The sequence below is a fragment of the Pristiophorus japonicus genome, unplaced genomic scaffold (genome assembly GCF_044704955.1).
Source record: "Pristiophorus japonicus isolate sPriJap1 unplaced genomic scaffold, sPriJap1.hap1 HAP1_SCAFFOLD_33, whole genome shotgun sequence".
NCBI classification, from domain to species: Eukaryota; Metazoa; Chordata; class Chondrichthyes; family Pristiophoridae; genus Pristiophorus; species Pristiophorus japonicus.
The window spans coordinates 392,720-406,241 of NW_027253106.1; the positions used below are offsets into that span (position 1 = coordinate 392,720).

At 43.2% G+C, this 13,522-nt stretch overlaps 1 non-coding gene across 1 annotated transcript; it reads right to left on the reverse strand.

The window, feature by feature from the left end:
• Positions 1 to 1,132: 1,132 nt before the first annotated feature.
• trnas-uga (transfer RNA serine (anticodon UGA)) lies at positions 1,133 to 1,215 on the reverse strand. Its single transcript has one exon. It is a non-coding gene; the product is annotated as a tRNA-Ser (tRNA).
• Between the last annotated feature and the right edge of the window lie 12,307 nt (positions 1,216 to 13,522).

Here is a 13,522-nt window from a genome sequence, read left to right on the forward strand (position 1 = left end):
AATCGAAATGTAGGTTAAAATCCCCCATGATTACTGCCGTTCCTTTTTCACATGCCTCCATTATTCCCTTGGTTATTGCCCGCCCCATCGTGAAGGTATTATTTGGGGGCCTATAAACTACGCCCACCAGTGCCTTTTTCCCCTTACTATCTCTAATATCTACCCACAATGATTCAATATTTTGTTAATTAGAGCCAATATCGTCTCTCACACCTGCCCTGATAACATCCTTTATTAACAGAGCTACCCCACCTCCTTTCCCTTCTTGTCTATCCTTCCGAATTGTCAGATACCGCTGTATGTTTAATTCCCTGTTCTGGCCAACCTGCAATGTTTCTGTAATGGCCAACAAATCATACCCATTTATGATGAGTTGTGCCGTCAAATCATTTACTTTATTTCAAAAGCTGCGTGCGGTTAGGTAGAGTGTTTTAGTACTAGTTTTTAAACCAGGATTTTTAGTTTTGACCCCTCCTGCAGCCTCTTTATATTCATACATATTGTCTCTTCCTATCACCTTGTCGTTTACACTTTCCCCAGTGCTACTCTGCTCTGTTGCCTCCTGCCTTTTGTATTTTTGGGGTCCTGTGATCTGAGCTGTCAACCACTCTAACTAGCTCAGAGCCCTGTCCTGGGTTCCGAATACTCCTTGCATTGCGGCACCGAGATTTCATGCTTGCCTTTCTATTACACTTTGACCCATTAGAATTTTGCTGTACATTATTCTGCTGCAAACTGCAGGGGCCACGTCGCTTAATGGATAAGCCATCTACGTTGATGCAAACACTGATGTTATCAGAAAATTGCAACGTCAAACGCTGCCTTGGTCAAATGGCAAAACTTGTTCATCTTCAGAAAACCAAACCTCGTTCGCACTCATTAACTAAAGGTGAGTTCCTCCCAAACAATGCACTTGACTTTATTAAAAGGCATTTTTTTATACTGTCTATATTGCTCACTGATTTTTGCAGCTAGTGTCCAACAAACCAACAATTAATACCGATAAACTATTAATGTTTCCAGTTCGAACAATAGCTTCGCGTCAATCAGTGTAACAAAGGGCAGTGGAGGGAATTGTAATCAGATTCCAATGAGATCCCCGTGTGTCGATAAAAAAGAGCACTTGCAGAATCGCTGCGGGCAGGGCTCGAACCTGGGCAGGGAAATCCCCACTGGATTTCAAGTCCAACGCCTTAACCACTCGGCCATAGCAGCTACACAGTAGAGCTGCTTTAATAGTCGAATCGTCGGTGCAATTTATCAGAGAGACCGCCTGCATGCTTGCCCGATTGGATCACCCAGACGATGTGAAAATGAAATCAAAGAATCGCAGAATCTCGCAGCAAAGAAGGAAAGATTTCGGTTAGAACTGAAAGAATTTACATTTCGGGAAAAACTGAACAGTCTGGGGAGCTTCTTTCTCGAAAAACAAGTGAGATATATTTTTAACATTATGAAGGTATTTGAGCAGCAGTTGAGGCGAATAGCACAGATTCATTTTAAAGGGAAATTACCAAAGCACATGACTGAGAAAGCAATAGAACAATATGCTGATAGGATCAAGTGAAGTAGGGTAGTGTGCAGCATTAACTCTAGCAACACCAGTTAGGTACAATTGTCTCTTTCTGTGATGCAATCTCTATATAACGTTATGTAACACACATTTTAAACAACAACAACTTATATATAATTAGCACCTTGAAATTAGCGAAACGTCCAAGGCGCTTCACAAGAGTATTATGCGATACAAATTTGACACCGAGCTACTAAATACAAAATAGCGCAGGTGACTAAAAGATTGGTCAACCAGGTATGCTTGATAATGAGGAAGAAAGCTGTACTTTGCAGGTAGATATCAAAGAACTGGTCAGGGGTTTAATGGAATTCAACCCGGAGAAGTGTTCGATAATGCATTTGGGGAGTGCTTATAGGGAAAGCGAATAAACATTAAATGTGAGGCCACTGATGAGTGTAGAGGTGCAAATGACCTTGGAGTGCATGTCCACAGAATCCTTGACGGTAGCAGGGCAGGTAGATAAGATGCTTGTGAAGGATAGACAGAAAGGAAAAGGAGGCAGGGTGGCGTTGCTGGTTAAAGAGGAAATTAATGAAATGATAAGGAGGGACATTAGCTTGGATGATTTGGAAGTGGTATGGGGGGAGCTGCAGAATACAAAATGGCAGAAAACGCTAGTGGGAATTGTGTACAGGCCTCCAAACAGTAGTAGTGAGGTTGGGGACAGCATCAAACAAGAAATAAGGGATGTGTGCAATAAAGGTACAGCAGTTACCATGGGCGACTGTAATCTATATATTGATTGGGCTGACCAAACTGGTAGCAATGCGGTGGAGGGCGATTTCCTGGAGTATATTAGGGATGGTCTTCCAGACCAATATGTCGAGGAACCACCGCGAGAGCTGGCCATCGTGGACTAGGCGATGTGCAATGAGAAGGGACTAATTGGCAATCTTGTTGTGCGAGGCCCCTTGGGGAAGAGTGACCATAACATGGTAGAATTCTTTATAAGATGGAGAGTGACACAGTTAATTCAGAAACTAGGGACCTGAACTTTAGGAAAGGTAATGTCGATGGTATGAGGCGTGAATTAGCTAGAATAGACTGGCAAATGATACTTAAAGGGTTGACGGTGGATAGGCAATGGCAAACATTTAAAGACCACATGGATGAACTTCAACAATTGTACATCCCTGTCTGGAGTAAAAATACAACGGGGAAGATGGCGCAACCGTGGCTAACAAGGGAAATTAAGGATAGTGTTAAATCCAAGGAAGAGTTATATAAATTGGCCAGAAAAATCAGGAAACCTGAGGACTGCGAGAAATTTAGAATTCAGCCAAGGGGGACTAAGGGTTTTGTTAAGAGGGGGAAAAAAGAGTACGAGACGAAGCGTGCCAGAAGCGTAAAAATTTACTGCCAAAGCTTCTATACATATGTGAAGAGGAAAAGATTAGTGAAGGCAAAGGTAGGTCCCTTGCAGTCGGATTCAGGTGAATTTATAATGGGGAACAAAGAAAAGGCAGACTAATTGAACAAATACTTTGGTTCTGTCTTCACGACGGAAGACACAAATAACCTTTTGGATGTACGAGGGGACCGAGGGTCTAGTGCGAAGGAGGAACTGAAGGATATGCTGATTAGATGCGAAATTGTGTTGGGGAAATTGATGGGATTGAAGGCCGATAAATCCGCGGGGCCTGATAGTCTGCATCCCAGAGTACTTAAGGAAGTGTCCCGAAAAATGGTGGATGCATTGGTGATAATTTTCCAACAGTCTATCGACTCTGGATCAGTTCCCATGGACTGGAGGGTAGGTAATGTAACACCACTTTTTTAAAAAGGAGGGAGAGAGAAAAGGGGTAATTATAGATCGGTTAGCCTGACATCAGTCGTGTGGAAAATGTTGGAATCAATTATTAAATATGAAATCGCAGCGCATTTGGAAAGCAGTGACAGGGTCGGTCCAAGTCAGCATGGATTTATGAAGGGAAAATCAAGCTTGACGAATCAACCAGAATTTTCTGAATATGTAACTTGCAGAGTGGACAAGGGAGAACCAATGGATGTGGTGTATTTGGACTTTCAAAAGGCTTTAGATAAGGTCCCACACAAGAGATTTGTGTGCAAAATCAAAGCACATGATATTGGGGGTGATGTACTTACGTGGATAGAAACAGAGAAACAAAGAAAATAGGTGCAGGAGTAGGCCATTCGGCCATTCGAGCCTGCACCGGCATTCAATCAGATCATGGCTGACCATTCCTTCAGTACCGCTGTCCTGCTGTCTTTCCAAACCCCTTGATCACCTTAACCGTAAGGGCCATATTTAACTCCCTCTTGAATATATCCAATGAACTGGCATCAACAACTCTCTGCGGCAGGGAATTCCACAGGTCAACAACTCTCTGAGTGAAGAAGTTTCTCCTCATCTCAGTCGTAAATGGCCTGTCCCTTATCCTAAGACTGTTTCCCCTGGTTCTGGACTTCCCAATTATAGAGAACATTCTTCCCGTATCTAAACTGTCCAGTCCCGTCAGAATCTTATATGTTTCTATGAGATCCCCTCTGATCCTTCTAAACTCCAGTGAATAAAGGCCTAGTTGATCCAGTCTCTCCTCATATGACAGCCCAGCCATCCCTGGAATCAGTCTGCTGAACCTTCGCTGCACTCCCTCAATAACAAGAACGTCCTTCCTCAGACTAGGAGACCAAAACTGAACACAATATTCCAGGTGAGGCCTCATTAAGGCCCTGTACAACTGCAGTAAGACCTCCCTGCTCCTATATTCAAATCCCCTAGCTACGAAGGCCAACATACCATTTGCTTTTTTACCACCTCCTGTACCTGCGTGCCCACCTTCAGAGACTGATGAACCATGTCACCCAGGTCTCGCTGCACCTCCCCTTTTTCTAGTCTGCCACCATTCAGATAATATTCTGCCTTCGTGTTTTTGCCCCCAAAATGGATAACCTCACATTTATCCAGATTATACCGCATCTGCCATGTATTTGACCACTCACCTAATCTGCCCACGTCACCCTGCAGCCTCTTAGCGTCCTCCTCACAGCTCACACCGCCACCTAGTTTATCGTTATCCACAAATTCTATCCCTTTATCCGAATCGTTAATGTATTTTGTAAAGAGCTGGGGTCCCAGCACTGAGCCCTGCGGCACCCCACTAGTCACTGCCTGCCATTCTGGAAAGGACCCGTTTATCCCGACGCTCTGCTTCCTGTCTGCCAAACAGATCTCTATCCACGTCAGTACATTACCACCAATACCATGTGCTTTGATTTTGTACACCAATCTCTTGTGCGGGACCTCGTCAAAAGCCTTTTTAAAGTCCAAATACACTACATCCATTGGTTCTCCTTGTGCACACTACTAGTTACATCCTCAAAAAATTCCAGAAATTTCGTCAAGCATGATTTCCCTTTCATAAATCTATGCTGACTCGGTCCGATCCTGTCACTGCTTTTTAATTGGGCTCCTTCATGATTGATTCCAACATTTTCCCCATTACGGATGTCAGGCGAACCAGTTTATAATTATCGGCTTTCTCTCTCCCTCCATTTTTAAAAAGTGGCGTTACATTAGCTACCCTCCAGTCCATAGGAACTGATCCAGATCGATAGATTGTTGGAAAATGATCACCATTGCATCCACTATTTATCGGGCCACTTCTTTAAGTACTCTGACATGCAGACGATCAGGACTCGGGGATTTATCGGCCTTTAATCCCATCAACTTCCCTAACACAATTTCCCACCTAATAAGGATAACTTTCAGTTCCTCATTCTCACTAAACCCACTGTCCCCTAGTACATTCGGAAGGTGATCTGTATCTTCCTTTGTGAAGACAGAACCGAAGTCTCGAAAACTGGTTGGCAAACAGGAAGCAGAGAGTCCGGATAAACGGGTCCTTTTCAGAATGGCCGGCAATGACTAGTGGAGAGCCTCAGGGCTCAGTGCTTGGACCCCAGCTCTTCACAGAATACATTAATGATTCAGATGAAAGAATTGAGTGCAATATCTCCAGGTTTGCAGATGAAACTAAATTAGCTGGCGGTGTGAGCCGTGAGGAGGACGCTAAGAGGCTGCAAGTTGACTTGGGCAGGTTTGGCGAGTGGGAAAATACATGGCAGATGCAGTATAATGTTGATAAATGTGCAGTTATCCACTTTTATGGCAAAACAACGAAGGCAGAATATTATCCGCATGGCGGCAGATTAGGAAAAGGTGAGGTGTAACGAGACCTGTGTGTCATGGTTCATCAGTCATTGAAAGTTGGCATGCAGTTAAAGCAGGCTGTGAAGAAGACAAATGGTATGTTGGCCTTCATAGCTCGGGGATTTGAGTATAGGAGCAGGGTCGTCTTACTGCAATTGTAAAGGGCATTGGTGAGACCACACCTGGAATATTGTGTTCAGTTTTGGTCTCCTAATCTGAGAAAGGAAGTGCTTGCTATTGAGGGAGTGCAGCGAAGTTTCACCAGACTGATTCCAGGGATGGCTAGACTGACATATGAAAAGAAACTGCATCAACTGGGCCTTTATACACTGGGGTTTAGAAGGATGAGAGGGGATCTCGTAGAAACATGTAAGTTTCCGATGGGACTGGACAGGTTAGATGCGGGAAGAATGTTCAAAATGTTGGGAAAGTCCAGAACCAGGGGACACAGTCTTAGGATAAGGGGTTGGCCATTTAGAACATAGATGAGGAGAAACTTCTTCACCCAGAGAGTTGTTAACCTGTGCAATTCCTTGCAGCAAAGAGTTGTTGATGCCAGTTCATTGGATATATTCAACAGGGAGTTATTGTGGCCCTTATGGCTAAAAGGATCAAGAGATAGGGAGGAAACATGAAAGCGGTACTGAGGGAATGATCAGCCATGATCTTATTGAGTGGTGGTGCAGGCTCGAAGTGTCGAATGGCGCACTGCTGAATCTATTTTCGATGTTTCTATGTTGAGGAGCAACACGGAATACTTGCCTTCATTAGATGAGCCATAGAATATAAGATCGGGGAAGTTATGCTTCAAATTTGTAAAACTCTAGTTGGGCCACCGCTAGATTATTGCATGCTTCTCTGGTCACCTTATTACAGGAACGATCAGGCAGCACTCGTGAGCATACAGGTTAGATTTAGGCGGATGGTGAATTTAGCTCTGAGTAAATATTGCATCGGCTGGGTTTGTTTTCTTTGGAACAGAGGAGGCTAAGAGGGTCCGTATTGATGTGAATAAAATTTTGAGTGGCCTAGATCGAGTGCATAGAAAGGATCTATTTCCCTTCGCAGAGTGGTCAACAACCAGGCGTCATAGATTTAAAGTAATTGGTAGGAAGTTTTCCGGAATTTGAGGTACACTGTTTTCACCCAGGGGTGGTGAGAGTCTGGAACTCACTCCTGAAAGTGATTCAGAGACAGAAGTCCTCACCACTTTTAAAAGTCCTTGAATGTGCACTTCAATTCCAGTAACCTAAACGGCTATGGACCAAGAGCTGGAAAGTGGCATTAGTCTGGATAGGTCGGATTTTTGTCGGAATTTAGGTCATGATCTGGTGTTTCTTCGGCAGCTCAGTGCATTTTGCCGCAAATCAATACTTCAGAGAAGGGAAACTGCGTTCCCTGCAATTCCTGCTGCACAAGTGGCTCCAATCCTACCCACTTTTCCATTGAGTACTCTTAGAACCTGAGTCTATTACACAGGAACAAGAGCAAGCCATCGAACCTGTTACAGAAGGACAGCCGAATTCCATTAGACCCTCGAGCCAGTTGCAAAGGACAAGAGGAAGTAATTCAGATACTTGGGCTTTTTATACAAGAATAGTCGAACGCCTTCGGCCGCTCGTACCTGCTGCATAGATGACGAGGAGGCACACTTTCCTGTTACACAGAATTAGCTGGAGGCCATTCAGCCGCACCGCACTGTTGCACAGGGAAAGGAGGAAGCCATTAACGCCTCAAATCTGAGCCTTCGGAGAGGCAGAAGCCGATCAGTTCCTTGAGCTTGCTCTACAAGAAGAGTATAAGTCCATTTAGATCCTAGAATATAGAAACATAGAAAACGGGAGCAGTATTAGTCCATTCGGCCCTTCGAGTCTGCACCGCCATTTAATATGATCATTCCTGATCCTCTATCTCAACACCATATTCACGCTTTTCCCCCATATCACTTGATGTCTTTTGTGTCTAGAAATCTATCTCCCTCTTAAATATATTCAGTGACTCTGCATTCACAGCCTTCTGTGGAAGGGAATTCCACAGCTGCACTGCTCTCTGAAAGAAAAAAACCTCCTCTTCTCCTTCCTAAATTTCCTACCCCGTATCCGGAGACTGTGACCCCTTGTTATAACCTTCCCAATCAGGTGAATCATCTTCCCCGCATCCAGTCTATTCAACCCTTTCAGAATGGTATACATTTCAATGAGATCCTCTCTCATTCTTCTAAACTCGACAGAATACAGGCCGAGTCGACCCAATCTCTGCTCATACGACAGTTCTGCCATCCCAATAATCCATCTGGTGAACCTTCGCTGCACTCCCTCTATGGCAAGTATATCCTTTCTTGTGTAACGAAAGCAACACTGCACACAATACTCCAGGTGCGGTCTCACCAAGGCCGTGTAGACCTGCAGTAACACATCTTTACTCATTTGCTCACATCCTCTTGGAATGAAGGCCAACATACCATCTGCCTTCCTAACTGCTTGCTGCACCTGCATGTATGCTTTCAATATACTATTTTACAAGGACACCAGGTCCCTCTGCCCATCGATCCTGTTTCCTGTCCATTACCAAATTTCAATCCATGCTAGTATATTACCCCCAATCATATATGCTTTAATTTTGCACACTACATCTTACATGGGACTTTATCAGAGGCCACCTGAAAATCCAAATACACTATATCCACTGGTTCTCCCTTAACTTTTCTATCAGTTACATCCTCAAAAACTCGAGTAGGTTTGTCATACATGATTTTCTTTTCATGAATTCATGTTGACTTTGTCTATTCCCTTTGGTATTATCTAAGTGTTCCTTTATAATATCCTTTACTATAGATTCTCGCATTTTCCCTACAACTGGTGTTCGGCTAACCGGTCTGTAGTTCCTTGTTTTCTCTCTCCCTCATTTTTAAACAGTGAGGTTACATTTGCCACCGTGCAAACTGCAGGAACTGTTCCATAATCTATAGATGTTTGGAAGTTGTCAACCAATGCATGCACTATTTCCATTGCAACCTCTTTTAGTACTCTGGGATGCAGATCATCAGGCCCTGGGGATTTATCGGCCTTCATTCCCATTAGTTTCCTCAGCACTATTTTCTTACAAATAATCATGTCCGTTAATTCCTCTTGCTCACTAGACCTTTGGTTCACAAGCATTTTTGGGATATTATTTATGTCCTCCGTGAAGACAGAACCAAAGTATTTATTTAATTGTCCTGCCATTTCCTTGTTCCAGGTTATAAATTCCCGCGTTTCTGTCTGTAAAGGGCCTACATTTGTCTTCACTAATCTTTTCCTTTTTACGAACTTGGAGAATCTACGGCAGCGGTTTTTATGTTCGTTGCAAGTTCACTCTTATACTCTATTTCTCGCCTCACAATCAATCTCATGGCACATTTTTGCTGAATTCTAAATTGTAACCCATCCTCAGGCTTGTACTTTTTCTGGCAACTTTGTATAACTCTTTTTTGAATCAAATACTATCCTTAATTTATTTTGTTAACCATGGTTGGGCCAGCATCCTTTTATTTTTACACCAGAAAGGAAAGTACAACTGCCGCAATTGATACATTCGTTCCTGAAATGTTAATCCTTGCCCATCCACCAACATGACGTTTATCGACTCTTCCCAATCTATCATACCCCATGCAAATCATTCCCCATGCATTCGTAGTTTCCTTTGCTTAGATTTAGGACCATAGATTCGGATTGGGCTACTTCACTTTCCATCTTAATAACGAGTTTAATCGAGTTATTGCCACTCTTCGCTAAAGGCCCCAGAAAACTTGACTTTTAATTAACCGCTTCTCATTAAACAAGACCCAATCTAGGATATTCTGTCCCCTATTACACTCCGCAAAATACTGCGCTAAAAAAACAACTGGTACAAACGCCAGGAATTCATCGGCCACATTATTATCACTTTAATTTATATGTAGTTTAAAGTCACCTTCGATGATGGTAGTACCCTTGTTACATGCAGCTCTAATTTCCTGTTAATGTTATCATCTACACTAGCACAACTGTTTGGAGGCCTATGGACAACTCACACCAATCTTTTCTGGTTCTTCATTCTCCTGAGCGCCATCCAACTGAATGTACATCTTGTCTTTCTGAGCCGAATACCTTTCTCATTATTGCACTGATATCATCCTTTACCAACAACGCAACACAACCCACTCTTCCTTTTTGCCTGTCCTTTCTAACTACCGAATATCATTTGATATTCAGTTCCCAACCCTGGTCACCGTGCAACCATATATCTGTAATTGCAACGATATTGTATCTGTTTACATCTGTTTGCGCTTTAAGTCTTCTATCTTTATTACAGAAGCTTCGTCCATTCAGATACAATGCTTTTGGATTTGTCTTTTTAACAATATTAGAGATCATAACATTTTTTTGCACCATAGCCCGATTTATCTTATCGCTTTATTTCTTATCAGGATCCTATTTTTTAGTGCACTCTTTTGTTTGTATACTCTGTCCCTTCTTGACATAATGTGGTTACATTACAACAATCACTTTCCGGCATTGCTTCATTTTCATTTCTCTTTAGCATTCTAGATTTATCTGCACCACGCCCCCCCACCCCCACCCCCCCCGGCCCCACATCCCGAACCCCACTCAGCTCTCCCCTTAATAGAACACGTTGCATAGGATTAGGACGAGGCATTTCAGACCAACCGACCAGTTATATAGGAACAGGTGGAGGCTAATCATCTCCTAGAACCTGTTACATTGGACGCGGGGGATGACAATCCATCCCTCAAACTATTGCACAGGAACAGCCTGAGTCATTCAGCCCCTCTAGCACATTACACAGCAGGAGGCCTGTGGCACTGGACTCGTAATCCAGTGAGAGAAAATCACAGTCCACCAAGGGAGTAGGACAATTTAAATTAAATTAAATACATCTAGAATTTTAAAAGTATTAATAATTTGACCATTGATGCAACACACCCATCTCGTTCAATAGTCTCCTTTAGTGAAGGAAATTTGCCGTCCTTACTGGTCTGGGCCCAAATGTGGCTCTAGATCCAGAGCAACGTGGTTGGCTCTTTACGGCCCTCTGAAAAGGCCTAGCGAGAAATTAATTTGCATAAGTTGGCAAACCATCACCTTCACAAGGGCAATTAGGGAAGTACAACAAAGGCTGCCCTTGCTTGCATTGTCCACATGCTAGAATGAATAAAATAAACAATAGGATCTCTAGATTGTTACACAGGAAAAAGAAGAACTGCAAGAGAGGTCAGAGAATATGGAGTCTGGAGACAACTAGATAAATGCATAGCTAGCTGGCTTAAAGGCAGAAAGCAGAGAGTAGGGGTAAAAGTTAGCTTTTTAGAGTGGAAGAAGGTGGGTAGTGCTGTTCCACAAGAATCAGTGCTGGGACCACTGTTGTTTACAATTTGTATTAATGACTTCTACCTGAGAATCAAAAACACAATTTCTCAATTTGCGGAGGATGCCAAATTAGTGGGATATTCAATACTGAGGATGACTGCAACAAATTTGGTCCCGCAAATCTGTTGCATAGATGAGGAGAAGGCAATGCCAAACCAACGAACCTGTTGCTCAGAAATAGTAGGAGGCAATTGAGCCTCTCCAGTCTGTTACACAAGAACAGGAGAAGGCCATTAACCGCTTGCTAGCGATGTCAACATGCTTGAATGAACAAAATAAAAACATAGACTGTTACATGGTTAAAAGAAGAGTTGGAAAGTGGGATTAGGTGGGATAGCAATTTTCGGACGGTGCGGACACGCTGGGCCGAAGTAGCCTCCTTCCGTGCTGAAACGTTCTCCGAGTCCATGACAAAACATCCCTTTCAAACATAATGATTCGGGTCTGACAGGGCATCCGTTTTAGATGGCGGAGGTTGATCCAATGGCGATGAAAGTTCATCGACCTGAAACGTTCACTCTGTTTCTCTCTCCGCAGATTCTGCCTCATCTGCTGCGTGTTTCCAGATTTTTTTAGCTCAGATTACGCAACAACACTATTTTACTTTTGTATTGATGCACAATTTGGCGACTCTGTGGCGCAATGGATAGCACGTTAGATTTTTATTTCTTTGCATATTAAACATTCAAAGTTTTTGTGCTCGACTCCCACCAGAGTCAAGATTTGAGCCTGGGCCGTATCGTGAACTTTGCATCAAAGCAATACTTCAGAGAAGGCTAACTGTGGTCCCTGCACTTTCTGTTAAACAAGTGGCTCCAGTCCTTCCCAAGTATCATCTGAATATTTTGCACAGTAACAGATGCAAGCAATCGCGCCTGTTACTCAGGGACAGGTGGAGGCAAATGAGTCACTTAACCGCTCAAACCAATTGCAAAGGGCAGGAGGAAGCCATTCAGCTGTGTGCGCCTGTTTTACAAGAAATGTCGAACTCCATTCGGTCGCTCGAACCTTTTGCATAGTTGACCAGAAGGCAATGCCAAACCAACGAAGCTGTTGAGCAGAAATAGTAGGATGCCATTGAGCCTCTCCAGTCTGTTGCACAAGGATAGGGGAAGGCCATTAACCCCTCGGGCCTGAGGCAGAGGACTGGCGGAAGCCATTCAGGTCCTTGAGACTTATCTATAAGAAGAGTAGAAGTCCAGTTAGCCATTCGAAAGGCTGAGGATGAGGCATTTGCGACTCACGAACCTGTTATACAGGAACAGGAGGAGGCTAATCAATCTCCCGATCCTTTTGCGTAGGAACAGGGCACACCATTCCTTCCCTCAACCTGTTGCAAAGGAATAGGAGGTGTCATTCAGCCCCTTGAGCGCATTACATAGATGGAGGTCAATCATAGTAGCATGATGGTTATGTCACTGGACTAATAATCCAGAGAGAAGAAATCATAGCCCACCACGAGAGTGGGGAAATTTAAATTCAATTAAGTAAATCTGGAATTTTAAAAGTATCAATAATGATGACCATTGTAACAAACTCCTCATCTGGTTCACTTGACTCCTTTCGGGAAAGAATTCTGCCGTCCTTACCGGTCTGGGCCTACATGGGACTCCAAACCCACAGCAATGTCGTTGGCACTTAACTGACCTCTGAAATGGCCTGGCGAGCCAGTCGGTTGCGTAAAGTGACTCACCAACAATTTCACAAGGGCAGATGGAGATGGCAACAAATCCGGCCTTTGCTACCGATGTCGACATGCTTGAATGAATAAAATAAAAAATATAGATTGTTCATCGGAACAAGAAGAGCCTCAAGCCAGGTCAGAGAATGCGGAGTCAAGTGACAACTAGCAGAATGGATAGCTAGCTGGCTTCAAGACAGAAATCAAAGAGTAGGTGTAAAGGTTGGCGTTTCTTAGACGCAGAAGGCGGATAGTGGTGTTCCACAAGGATCGGTGCTGGGACCACTGTTGTTCAAAATTTATATTAAAGATTTAGACATCGGAATTAAAAACAACATTTCTAAATGTGCGGGTGACACCAAATTAGGAGGGATAGTCAATACGGAGGAACACTGCAGCAACTTACAAGAGGACATTAATAAACTTGCAAAATGGGCATATAATTGCCAAATGAATTTCAAACCATATAAATGTGAGGTGTTACATTTAAGTAGGAGACTTAGTGACTTATTATTGGAAGGTGCCAGTCTGGGTAGTGTACAGGAACAAAGGGATATCGGAGTACAAATACAAAAACTCTAAATAATAACGGCATAAGTGAGCAAGGCCATAAAAAAGCAAACCAAACACACTGATTTATTTCTAGACATACAGAATTGAAAAGCAGCGACATTATGCTAAAC